We start from the raw sequence: 13,703 nt of genomic DNA, 5'->3' as shown, positions 1-13,703 counted from the left end.
CTTCAATTTTCAAGCTCCATAGTAAGTGATTCCAAGCCCGCTTTTAATGTTCTTTACGTTTTTGGAATCCGGAAGCTCGATTAAGCTTATGCTAGTAATAATTTAACCTAGGGTTCATATTTGGAAAAATACCCATAGGTGAAATTTGTGTATTTTGATGTTTTATGATAGAATATGAGGTTTTAAATTATGTTAAATAACTTGTGCTACTCGGTTTTAAGTGAAAACGAGTAAAAGCAGCATAATCGGTAAAAATACCTATTGTTCATAACTATATGATAGAGTGAGAATTTGATGTGGTTGTAGAAGAGAAAATGTTCAGCATATCATAAAACATAAGAATAAGGGCTGAAATTAATTCCGAGCCTAGGGGCAAAAATGTAATTTTGTAAAGTTAGGGGCAAAATGTAATTTTTCCATGATGTGATTTTTGGATTGAAATAAATAGTATGAGTATTAAATGAGCTAAATGTGTTATTATAGATCAAGAAAGACGCGAATTGATCTCGAGCGGGGAAGGAAAAAGTTTTGGATTAAATTGCAAAATTTCCACATTTTGCACCAAGGTAAGTTTGTATGTAAATATTACAATAATTTCATGTACATTCTTATATTTCAGCCTATTATATAAATATACTAGCTGATGTTAAAATATAAATCGACTATTGGAGGAATGGAAATAAATATAGAGAGAGATCCGGTTGAACATTCGGAGAGATCGAATGAAATAGAGGGAGTGTAGCTAGGTCACATGTATGATGCTGAGTGCACATCATGTGTACAAGAAAGCTACGAGACACCATGTAGTAGCTAGGTCACATGTGTGATACGAGATGTATCCCATGTAGACAAGAGAGCTACGTGAAAGATAAATGTAGCTAGGTCGCATGCGTGATTCCAAGTGAAGGACACCATGTAGACAAGAGAGCTACGTGAAAGATAAATGTAGCTGGGTCGCATGCGTGATTCCAAGTGACGGACACCATGTAGACAAGAGAGCTACGAGACAAATCGGCTAGGTCGCATGAGTGGTACTAAGTGTTCACCATGTGTACAAGAGAGCCGAACTAAACGAAGTATGATGGTGGGGCTGTGTGCTGAAACCATTAAATATCAAGGATTGATCCGAATTGTTCAACGGGATGGTTTTGTGGTGATATTGTGGTTTGGACCTACACTTATGGTGAATGAAATGTGGTGAAAATGATTTGTGGTATATACAAATATAAGATAAAATGAGGTTAGCATAAAGAATTTGTGAAAGAGTGAAATTAGCATTAAAACTGTTTTTAGATGGTAGCAGTGAAGTGATTTTGAAAAATCACCAAAAATAGGAGGAATATAATTAGAGGTTGAATGAGATGTGAAATTAAAGTTTAATGAGTCTACTTTCATATAAAAGAAACAGAGCAAGCAAAGGAATTCTATATTTTGAGATATTTACAATTGTATGTGACTTGCTCAGGATGAATACGTGATCCCCTGTTCCAACTTTGAAAAATCATTAAAAATTGTACAAAGCAAATTAAGAAATATAGTTTACATGCCTAAATTCCTTATTGAGACTATTTTTAAATGAAACAGACTTCAGGGTTGTTTGAATTGTGTACTGAGAGAAATTCAATTTGTAGTGAATAGAGGTCAGATCAGTCGAGCTGTGTAACAGGGAAACTTTAACTAATAAACTGTACTAATCGGCTGAACCAAAATTATAGAAAAAATTAGCAAAAAGCTTTATGAGTCTAGATTCAGGAAATTTTACGGATTTGAATTTCGAGTTTGGTAACTCGAGTTATGATTTATTTAGTGAATATGACGCAGCAGAGACAGCTTAATCAAAGTGGAATGAATAGTGAAGTTAAAGTAGATGTACTTGAATTGTTGTGTAAACATGTTAGATTTTTTTTATTAGTATTTACATACTTACTTACTAAGCTATAAGCTTACTTTGTTTCTCTCTTTTGTCTTATAGTGTTCTCCGGCTTGCTCAGGAGTTAAGGATCGTGAAGATCTATCCGCACTATCCTACTTTAGGGTATTTGAACTAAACGTTTTGAATTATGGCATGTATAGTAGGCTTAATTATTTTGTTACGTGTCATATTTGTCTAGGTTTAAAATATTAGTTACAGTACTCGACCAGCTAATTTGTACAAGCCTTTAAAGTTGGCTAATATTGATCAAGACATATTTATATTTCGATTATGTTTAATGGTAGGTATTATGTTCTGGTAATACCTTGTATCCTGTTCCGGCAACGGTAATGGGTAAGGGGTGTTACATTCTCAATCAAAATACATGAACACATATAATTGTATGATCTCATTCATTTCCAATCACTACAAAAATTAGACAATACATTTTCTTGAAAGAATTGTTAGCCTGATGAACTATAATAACAAATACGGATACATTGGTAACTACAACACACCAGTAGGCACCGAAGGGCTCAGCAGTAGGCATCGAAGTACGAATTAGTAGGCACCGTAGTGCAAATCCCGTACAAGTGCACAACTAACCCTATTGGCATGCTAATTGTATCTTATCCTATGTTCATTCGAGCTTAGTACATGTAACACCCCCTTACCTGAGACCATCGCCGGAGTTGAGCATGAGACATTACTAAACTTATTTTAGCATTTAAACAAGTTCAAACAATTGTCGTAGTAAACTGTCCATCTGTGTCACAGTTGCTAAAAAAATCATATCTCAAGTTATGAAACTTGAAATCAAATTCCGTAAATTTTCCCTAAAACTAGAATCATATATCTACTTACTAATGTTTTCCAGAATTTTTGGCCAGGCCAAATAGTACAGTTTATTAGTTAAAGTCTCTCCTGTTTCAAGGATCGGCTACTCTGCCCCTGTGCACTACGAATCAAATTTATTCCTTTACAAAGATCCAATCAAAATGTAGTTTCTTTCTATTAAAAATATACTCAATAAGGAATCCATACATATAAAGTGTGAGTCCTAATTATTTTTACACAATTTATGGTGAATTTCTAAAGTCAGAACAGGGGATCCAGAAATCGCTCTGACCCTGTTTCACTAAAACGTAAATATCTCATAAAATAAAAATATTTTACCTATTTTGTTTCTTCCACATGAAAATAGATTCATTAAGACTAAATTCCATATTTTATTCATCATCTAATTCTATATCTACTATTTTTAGTGATTTCTGAAACTCATGTCACTGCTGCTGTGTGATTCTGTTTTACAGCCAATTTCACCATTTTATGGATTTCCATAGATTAGTTAGCACATAAAGCATACGTGTTATCAAATATAATCTTGATTAGCCACTCCAATAGCTAATCATTCTTAAACATTTCAATGCCATACATGAGCCATATTATAAGATTATATACACAAAATGATTATAACGCTATTGTAACACCCCGAACCTGAGACCGTCGCCGGAGTCGAACACGAGGTGTTAACAGACTTCAAACCACTCATTAGAAATTTCCCAGACAAGCTGCCAATCTGCATACGAGTCGCATTAAAAATCATATCTTGAGTTCTGAAACTCGAAATCCATTTCCGTAAATCTTTCCCGAAACTAAACTCATATATGCATCTACAAATTTTTTTCTAGAATTTTTGGTTGGGCCAATTAGTACAGTTTACTAGTTAAAGTCCCCCCTGTTACAGGGATCGACTACACTGATCTTTGCGCATTGCGACTTGGATATCTCCCTGTGCAGGGCTTCAATACTGATGCCCTTTGTTTCTACAGAAACTAGACTAGAAAAGGAATCTGTACATATATGGCATGGCTTCTAATTATCTCTGGTCCATTCACGATGAATTTCCAAAGTCAGGACAGGGACTTCAGTAACTGTTCTGGCCCTATCTCACAAAAACTTAAATATCTCTTAACATACGGCTCACATGGTCGCTTCGTTTCTTCTATATGAAAATAGACTCATCGAGCTTCGATTACATAATTTATTCATTATTTAATTCCATTCCCACTATTTTTAGTGATTTTTCAATCGCACGTCACTGCTGCTGCCATCATCTGTTACTAAAGCAACTATGCCTATTTCGTGATTTCCCCTTGATCTAACTAGTAATTCATCATACATATCACAAATTCTGATCATAACTAGCCATACCAAAGGCTAATCATTGTCAAATATCTCCCTACTACACTATTGCCATATCATGAATTTTAACACCAAAAATAATCAACCATAACATATGGCATAAAAATCGAATTACCAAGACTTGCGACCTAACATTATAGAACCAAATCCAACCGAACATTTATGCCATTTTCGCATGGCTAAAAGGTTACATACCAAATTTCAACAAAACATATTAGCCTATACATGCCGAAATGTTCTCCTAGACTGACTAAAAAGAAGATACCAAAAGTTGCTAGCCGGTGTGATGACTTCAATGACAATCCCGAGCACGCAAAAAGACGAGTCCAAGAAACCTAAAGTAGGTGACAAGTAAACACTGAGTGAGCATATAACTCAGTAAGTCATAAGCATTACATTGCCGTTCAGTAATAATATATCATAAGAGAAAATAAATAATGCGGGATTAAAATCCTCCATCCACACCCAAACTGTGCTACAATTCCTTAGGCATTTCGGTTTTATCTCATACCAAGCCCTACTTTGATATTTCATACATTACACCATATGACATTGGATGCATTTATCTTCAAGTATAATCACCACATAGGTTCAAGACTTACCAAGCTCAATCCCAAATATAAATAAAATGTCTATTCCTCATGAGCTCAAGGTGTTTACTCGTACCGCTGTCCATGATTGACTCGATGAGGCCGCACACTTAGAGCATGTATATTTATTAGAGAATGTATAATAAGCCCACACACTTAGTGCTTAATAGTCGAACTCGCACACTTAGTGCTATATAATGAAACTCGCACACTTAGTGCTATATAATGAAACTCGCACACTTAGTGCTATACAATTTGAACCCGCACACTTAGTGCCAATTCATGATCATAAATGTTTACACCCGCACACTTAGTGCCGAAACCAATAACTCAATACATCTCACCTCTTTTCTTTTTCATTCAATACTTTCATCACCCCATGCATACATGTATATATATATATTTATCATTCCATTCAGCATCATTACATAGACGTTATGACCATTTAAATTAATACAAAATATATGCTTAATGACCTACCTTATATTGGATGAAATGATTCCCAATCGACTACTCGATTATCTTTGCTTTGCCTTTGTTTGATTCTCCCTCTTTGATGTCTTGATCTAAAATAAATACATTTAGTAGTTTAATTTTCTTGCTGGATACTTATGTGTATAATTTAATGGTTTTCACCCCATTTCACAACTATCCTTGTTCAAAATATCAAAACCTCAACCATTATTCGATTAATGCTTCAAGGTCGAATGTATTATCACTATTAAGTTAACCTAGTCTCAAGTATTTTTAATCCTAATATACAACATCATGAATCAACTCAACCTTATAAGCCAATATTACTCCTTCAATCGATTGTAAAGAGTTAACAAAAAGAAAAATATATTTTCACAAACATATACACCTATATGGCCGATTATACCAAATTAAATTTAACCTTACTTATTCAAAATCTTCATTCCATACTATCATCCCCCTTCTAACCCAAACAACATGCAAGTGACCTCCAATGTTAGCACTTAGATTCACGGCATGATGCCCAAACCACCATAAAAGCTCCAACTTTCTTAACATTACTAAGAGTGCCTCCAATTACTAACTTAACCTATCATAAAACTAAATCAACAATTCAAAACTTACCTCTTACTAGCTAAAGAAGGATGCCGAATTTCTTTTGGTAAGTTCCCCTTATTTCTTCCTCTTCATTCAGCCAAGAAGATGAGAGAAAGATGGACACTTTTTTTTTTTTCCTTCTTACATTCACGGCAATGGGGAGGGAAACAACTACTCACACTTTTTTTTTTCATTTCTTTATTACCCATTCTCATTAATTTATTTTTCCACCCATGATGCACCAACAAAACATGTCTATGACATGTTTTGCCCATAATTCTTTGTCATGGCTGGCCATTAGCAAATTAAAGGGGAAATTGACATGCAAACCCCTCATTTTTTGCATGCATGATCAACTAGTCATCACACATTTCCCCATCATACTTTCAAAGTTTTCTACTAGGTCCTTTCTAGTAAAATTCACATTTATAACTCTAAATCAAAACATCAAAAATGTCACACATGAGTTAACACATACTATAGGCATCAAAATAAATATTAAATTATTTTTATGCTTCGGTTTTGTGGTCCCGAAACCACATTCCGACTAGGGTCGTTTTAAGGCTGTCACAACTCTCCCCCACTTAAGAAATTTTCGTCCCCGAAAATCTTACCGGTAAATAGGTTTGGGTATCGCTCTTTCATAGAGTTCTCGGGTTCCCAAGTAGCTTCTTCGATTCCGTGTCTGAGCCATAACACTTTTACTAACGGAACCCTTTTGTTTCGCAGCTCTTTCACTTCACGAGCTAGGGTGCGAATCGGTTTTTCTTCATAACTCATATCAGGTTGAATTTCAACCTCTGATGGATTAATCACGTGTGATGGATCAGATCTATAACGTCGAAGCATCGAAACGTGAAAGACGTCGTGAATCTTTTCAAGTTCAGGGGGAAAAATCAATCTATACGCGACTGGACCAACTCGTTCGTAGATTTCGTACGGCCCAATGAACCTCGGGCTCAACTTGCCCTTACGGCCAAATCTGAGTATCTTTCTCCAAGGCGATACCTTAAGAAACACTTTGTCTCCCACCTGATACTCAATATCTCTTCGTTTTAAATCCGCGTACGACTTCTGACGATCTGATGCTGCCTTCAGACTCTCACGAATTATTCTTACTTTCTGTTCAGCATCTTTAATCAAATCCACTCCGAAAATTTTACTTTCACTGAGCTCGGTCCAAAACAATGGTGTACGACATTTACGCCCATACAAGGTCTCGTAAGGTGCCATCTTAATACTTGATTGAAAACTATTATTGTAGGCGAATTCAATCAAAGGTAAATACCGTTCCCATGAACCACTGAACTCGAGGATGCAACATCTCAACATATCCTCAAGTATCTAAATTATCCGTTCGGATTGACCATCGGTTTGTGGATGAAAAGCGGTGCTAAAATGCAGCTTGGTACCCAAGGGTTCTTGCAATTTCTTCCAAAATCGCGAGGTGAATCTCGGATCTCTGTCTGACACGATAGAAATAGGTACCCCATGTAATCTCACAATCTGAGAAACATACAATTCAGCTAGCTTATCCAATGAAAAATCCGTACGTACGGGGATAAAGTGAGCCGACTTAGTCACTATCGACAAAGAACCCAAATCGCATCTTTCTTACTTGCCGACTTTGGTAACCCAGATACAAAGTCCATCGTGACTCGTTCCCATTTCCATTCAGGTATCATGATCGGCTGAAGCAAACCCGTAGGCACTTGATGTTCCGCCTTCACTTGCTGACATACTAAGCACTTCGAAACAAAGTCGGAAATGTCTCGTTTCATACCATGCCACCAAAACTGGCGTCTCAGGTCGTTGTACATTTTCGTACTCCCCGGGTGAATTGACATTCGGCTACAATGAGCTTCGTTCAGAATCATCGAAATGAGTTCTGAATTTCTTGGGACACACAAACAATTTCTGAACCTCAAACAATCGTCATCATCAATTTGAAACTCTGATTCCACAATCGGAACACATTCAGCCCGTTTTGCAACCAATTCATCACCGACTTTCTGAGCTTCACGAATTTGAGGAATCAATAATGGTTTGGCCTTTAATTCCGCCACTAACATATTGTCGGATAGAACAGACAAGTGTACATTCATCGCTCTTAAGGCAAACAGTGATTTACGACTTAAGGCATCCGCAACCACATTAGCCTTTCCCGGGTGATAGTCAATGACAAGCTCATAATCTTTCAACAACTCGAGCCAACGTTTTTGTCGTAGATTCAAGTCTCTTTGAGTCATCAAATATTTGAGACTTTTGTGATCCGAATACACATGGCACTTCTCACCAAATAAGTAATGTCGCCATATTTTCAAGGCGAATACGATGGCAGCTAATTCAAGATCATGGGTCGGATAATTTTTCTCATGTGGCTTTAATTTTCTCGACGCATAGGCCACAACTCGACCTCCTTGCATCAATACACAACCCAACCCAAGTAGGGATGCGTCACTATAAATGACAAACTCTTTGCCTGATTCGGGTTGCACTAAAACTGGAGCTTCAGTCAAATAAGTTTTCAGTTGATCAAAACTTTTCTGACATTTTTCTGTCTATTCGAACTTAACATCTTTTTGAAGTAGCTTTGTCATGGGTGTGGCTATCATCGAGAAACCTTTTACAAACCGTCGGTAGTAACCGCAAGTCCCAAAAGCTCGAACCTCAATAATATTTCTCGAGGCTTCCAAATCAAGTATGGCGAAATTTTGCTCGGGTCAACTCGAATACCGATCACGAGATACCACATGACCCAAGAAGCTAACCTCTCTTAACCAGAGCTCACACTTATCGAACTTAGCATAAAGTCGCTTATCTCGTAAAATTTGCAACACTAACCTCGGTGCTTAGCATGTTCGGTCTCATCTCTTGAATAGACCAAGATGTCATCAATGAACACAACTACGAATCGGTCCAAATCATCGTCAAGATCCGATTCATCAAATCCATAAATACCGCAGGGCATTAGTGAGCCCGAACGGCATCACTAAGAACTCGTAGTGACCGTACCTCGCTCGAAAGCGCTTTGGGTACATCCGAATCTCGAATCAGAATCGATAATAACCCGACCTCAAATCTACCTTTGAAAACACCGAGGCTCCTTTAGTTGATCAAACAAATCATCAATACGCGTAACGGATATTTATTCTTTATCGTCACTTTATTCAGCTGACGATAGTCAATGCACAACCTCATGGTTCCGTCCTTCTTTTTCACAAACAATACTGGTGCACCCCAAGGTGAGAAACTTGGTCGAGCGAAACCTTTATCCGTCAACTCTTGCAATCGAGCTTTCAACTCCTTCAACTCGCTTGGTGCCATACGATCACGGAGCTATCGAAATTGGCGTAGTCCTAGGTACAAGCTCAATACCAAACTCTACTTCCGAACAGTGGTAAACCCGGTAATTTTTCAGAAAAACATCCGGTATTCACAAACCACCGCATGATTCGGTTTCTTTTCCAATTCCTTGTCATCAAGTACATACGCAAGGTATGCTTCGCACCCTTTCTTACATATTTCGGGCCAACATTGCGATATTACACCGGCAACCCTTTAAGTCCGTAGACTCAACTCGGATTATCTCGTTATTTGCGCACCTCAAATCAATAGTCTTGCTTTTGCAATTCACAACCGCATCATGCACGGTCAACCAATCCAAACCAAGAATAACATCAAATTCATCAAGCGGCAAAAGCATCGTCTCTGCGGAAGCGGGACCCTCAGATTATTAGGGACATTTCTTGCACACTTTGTCGACAAGCACGTAACGACCCAAGGGATTTGACACCGAATTACGAACTCGAGAGACTCAATAGGTAGAGTCTTCTCGGATGCTAAAGTCTCACATACATAAGAATGAGTAGAGCCAGGGTCGATTAATGCAATTACATTAGTATCAAAAAGAGTGAAAGTACCAGTGATAACATCAGGGGAGGATGCTTCCTCTCGTGCACGGATGGCATATGCCCTAGCAGGAGTACGGGTCTCAGATCGAACAGCCGTATCAGTGGCCACTCTCTGACTACCACCCCTACCTCCTGAAATTTTTGGTGGTCTACCTCTAGCTGTCATTCCACTAGGTCTTGCACCTTGCATCCTATTCTTCTCATCAAGCTCCGTGCAATCTCTAATGAAGTGGTCCTTCGAACCGCATCCGTAACAGGCCCTGTTAGTAGACTTACCCCAACATTCACCTATGTGTCGTCTTCCACATTGTGGGCATTCAGGTTTCTCTTGGCGATTATTGCCCACACTAGCTACCGAAGTAGCTCGGGAGTCCGTCGATGGCCGTGCTCTAATGGAAATTCCCGCAGTAGTCTTCGATTTATTAGTGTCCTCCCTGAACTTCTTTACAGCCGAGAATGGAGCTTTACCCGTCGATCTTTTACGATAGTCTCTAGCTTCAAATTCAGCCTTCTTCTTCTCCTTTCCAAGTTCTTCCGCCTTGCAGGCTCGTTCAACTAGTGTTACGAATTCTTTTATCTCCAAAATACCCACTAGTAGCTTTAAATCTTCATTCAATCCTTCTTCAAATCTCTTGCACATAGCAACCTCATCAGCCACACACTCCCGAGCATACCGACTAAGTCTTACAAACTCATGTTCGTATTCAGATACTGTCATATGGCCTTGCTTGAGTTCCAAGAATTCCTTACGCTTTTGATCGATGAACCGTTGACTAATATATTTCTTTCAAATTTGCTTTGAAAGAAATCCCAAGTAACTCGTTCGTTTGGGACTATAGAAATCAAAGTCCTCCACCAATAGTAAGCTGAGTCTCGCAACAAGGATATAGCACACTTTAGACATTCATCGGGTGTGCATGACAGTTCATCAAACACCCAAATGGTGTTATCAAGCCAGAACTCGGCCCTTTCGGCATCATCAGTAACTATGGCCTTGAACTCCTCAGCCCCGCGCTTCCTAATCAAGTCTACAGGTGGCTTACTCAAATTACGGGATCGAATCGATGGCATTAAGGGCTCTTGGGGTGGATTATTCAAATTCGCGAAGTGTTGGACAGCCGGATTGGTTCGGGCATATTGCGCGACCCACTCATTCATCATGGTAAAGAAGGCTTGTTTAGCCCCCTCACCTTGATTATTCGCAGATGACTGTGGTTCAACAGGCGGCGTCCCTTGTGCAGGAGCAGCCGCTACACTTTCAACGTCATCCGCCAAGGTTCTCTCTACACCGGGATCCATTTACTAATCAAAGCAAAAGTTTTAACCGTCAGAAGTCATCACACATTTAAACATTAACATTAAGGGATGTATAGCTAGACTCATACGTGCTATGGTAGTCCTAGAACCGACTAAACCATAGCTCTGATACCAATTTAAATTATAACACCCCGAACCTGAGACCGTCGTCGGAGTCGAACACGAGGTGTTAACAGACTTCAAACCACTTATTAGAAATTTCCCAGACAAGCTGCCAATCTGCATACGAGTCGTATTAAAAATCATATCTTGAGTTCTGAAACTCGAAATCTATTTCCGTAAATTTTTCCCGAAACTAGACTCATATATGCATCTACAAATTTTTTCTAGAATTTTTGGTTGGGCCAATTAGTACAGTTTATTAGTTAAAGTCCCCCATGTTACAGGGCTCAACTACACTGATCTTTGTGCATTGCGACTTGGATATCTCCCTGTACAGGGCTTCAATACTGATGGTGTTTGTTTCTACAGAAACTAGACTCGAAAAGGAATCTGTACATATATGGCATGGCTTCTAATTATCTCTGGTCCATTCACGATGAATTTCCAAAGTCAAGACAGGGACTTCAGTAACCGTTCTGGCCCTATCTCACGAAAACTTAAATATCTCTTAACATACAGCTCACATGGTCACTTCGTTTCTTCTATATGAAAATAGACTCATCGAGCTTCGATTACATAATTTATTCATTATTTAATTCCATTTCCACTATTTTAGTGATTTTTCAATCTCATATCATCTTCTGCTGCCAAAGATCATTACTAAAGCAACTATGTCTATTTCGTGATTTCCCCTTGATCTAACTAGTAATTCATCATACATATCACAAATTCTGATCATGACTAGCCATACCAAAGGCTAATCATTGTCAAATATCTCCCTACTACACTATTGCCATATCATGAATTTTAACACCAAAAATAATCAACCATAACATATGGCATAAAAATCGAATTACCAAGACTTGCGACCTAACATTATAGAACCAGATCCAACCGAACATTTATGCCATTTTCGCATGGCTAAAAGTTTACATACCAAATTTCAACAAAACATATTAGCCTATACATGCCGAAATGTTCTCCTAGACCGACTAAAAATAAGATACCAAAAGTTGGTAGCCGGTGTGATGACTTCAATGACAATCCCGAGCACGCAAAAAGACGAGTCCAAGAAACCTAAAGTAGGTGGCAAGTAAACACCGAGTGAGTATATAACTCAGTAAGTCATAAGCATTACATTGCCGTTTAGTAATAATATATCATAAGAGAAAATAAATAATGCGGGATTAAAATCCTCCATCCACACCCAAACTGTGCTACAATTCCTTAGGCATTTCGGTTTAATCTCATACCAAGCCCTACTTTGATATTTCATACATTACACCATATGACATTGGATGCATTTATCTTCAAGTATAATCACCACATAGGTTCAAGACTTACCAAGCTCAATCCCAAATATAAATAAAATGTCTATTCCTCATGAGCTCAAGGTGTTTACTCGTATCATCTGTCCATGATTGACTCGATGAGGCCGCACACTTAGAGCATGTATATTTATTAGAGAATGTATAATAAGCCCGCACACTTAGTGCTTAATAGTCGAACTCGCACACTTAGTGCTATATAATGAAACTCGAACACTTAGTGCTATACAATTTGAACCCGCACACTTAGTGCCAATTCATGATCATAAATGTTTACACCCGCACACTAAGTGCGAAACCAATAACTCAATACATCTCACCTCTTTTCTTTTCATTCAATACTTTCATCACCCCATGCATACATGTATATATATATATTTATCATTCCATTCAGCATCATTACATAGACGTTATGACCATTTAAATTAATACAAAATATATGCTTAATGACTTACCTTATATTGGATGAAATGATTCCCAATCGACTACTCAATTATCTTTGCTTTGCCTTTGTTTGATTCTCCCTCTTTGATGTCTTGATCTAAAATAAATACATTTAGTAGTTTAATTTTCTTGCTGGATACTTATGTGTATAATTTAATGGTTTTCACCCCATTTCACAACTATCCTTGTTCAAAATATCAAAACCTCAACCATTATTCGATTAATGCTTCAAGGTCGAATGTATTATCACTATTAAGTTAACCTAGTCTTAAGTATTTTTAATCCTAATATACAACATCATGAATCAACTCAACCTTATAAGCCAATATTACTCCTTCAATCGATTGTAAAGAGTTAACAAAAAGAAAAATATATTTTCACAAACATATACACCTATATGGCCGATTATACCAAATTAAATTTAACCTTACTTATTCAAAATCTTCATTCCATACTATCATCTCCTTCTAACCCAAACAACATGCAATCGACCTCCAATGTTAGCACTTAGATTCACGGCATGATGCCCAAACCACCATAAAAGCTCCAACTTTCTTAACATTACTAAGAGTGCCTCCAATTACTAACTTAACCTATCATAAAACTAAATCAACAATTCAAAACTTACCTCTTACTAGCTAAAGAAGGATGCGAATTTCTTTTGGTAAGTTCCCTTATTTCTTCCTCTTCATTCAGCCAAGAAGATGAGAGAAAGATGGACACTTTTTTTTTGTTTTCCTTCTTACATTCACGGCAATGGGGAGGGAAACAACTACACACACTTTTTTTTTCATTTCTTTATTACCCATTCTCATTAATT

Source organism: Gossypium arboreum, chromosome 3 (genome assembly GCF_025698485.1).
Source record: "Gossypium arboreum isolate Shixiya-1 chromosome 3, ASM2569848v2, whole genome shotgun sequence".
NCBI lineage: Eukaryota > Viridiplantae > Streptophyta > Magnoliopsida > Malvales > Malvaceae > Gossypium > Gossypium arboreum.
This window is presented reverse-complemented; position numbering follows the sequence as displayed.